This window comes from Populus euphratica, unplaced genomic scaffold (assembly GCF_000495115.2).
Source record: "Populus euphratica unplaced genomic scaffold, PopEup_1.0 scaffold271.1, whole genome shotgun sequence".
In the NCBI taxonomy this organism is placed as follows: Eukaryota; Viridiplantae; Streptophyta; class Magnoliopsida; order Malpighiales; family Salicaceae; genus Populus; species Populus euphratica.
In genome coordinates, this window is record NW_011499926.1 from 506,347 (window position 1) to 506,886 (window position 540).

The following is a 540-nucleotide window of genomic DNA, read 5'->3' on the forward strand; positions in this document are numbered from 1 at the left end:
AATGATGAAAGACGTAGAAGCTCCAAACATAGAAATCGAGGTGGAGGATTGCGAGGAGTATACCGCAACTTTCTCTTTCTATGTGATCAGTGGCAATGAACTCTCCCAAGTCCACATGGTGATAGAGAATCTTAGTCACTGAAGACATCCCCGATGAAGGAGGATGTGACTGCTTTATGACGAACAAAGACACCTCAGACAGAAGGTGTGTAGGCCATGAAAGGAACCCAAGTATAAACCGCCGCATGACGATGAGCAGAGGCACCTCAGGAAAAGGTGTGAGGACCGTTATATAAGTCCAAGTTTAGACCGTCTCATGACGATAGACGAAGACACCTCAGGAGAAGGTGTGAGGACCGTGATATGAGTCCAAGTTCAAATCGTCTCATAATGACAGGAAGAGACACCTTAAAAGAAGGTGTGAGGGCTATGAGATGAGCCCATGATCAGACCATCTCATGACGACGAGTGGAGACACCTCAAGAGAAGGTGTGAGGGTCGTGGAAGGAGCCCAGTTCAGAACGCCCTAGAGCCAATGTG

At 47.8% G+C, this 540-nt stretch overlaps 1 protein-coding gene across 1 annotated transcript in view; it reads right to left on the bottom strand.

Moving 5' to 3' along the window:
• Positions 1-540, bottom strand: part of LOC105135685 (probable LRR receptor-like serine/threonine-protein kinase At4g36180) — a 12,264-nt gene that overhangs the window by 7,800 nt on the left and 3,924 nt on the right. The window lies entirely within an intron of this gene.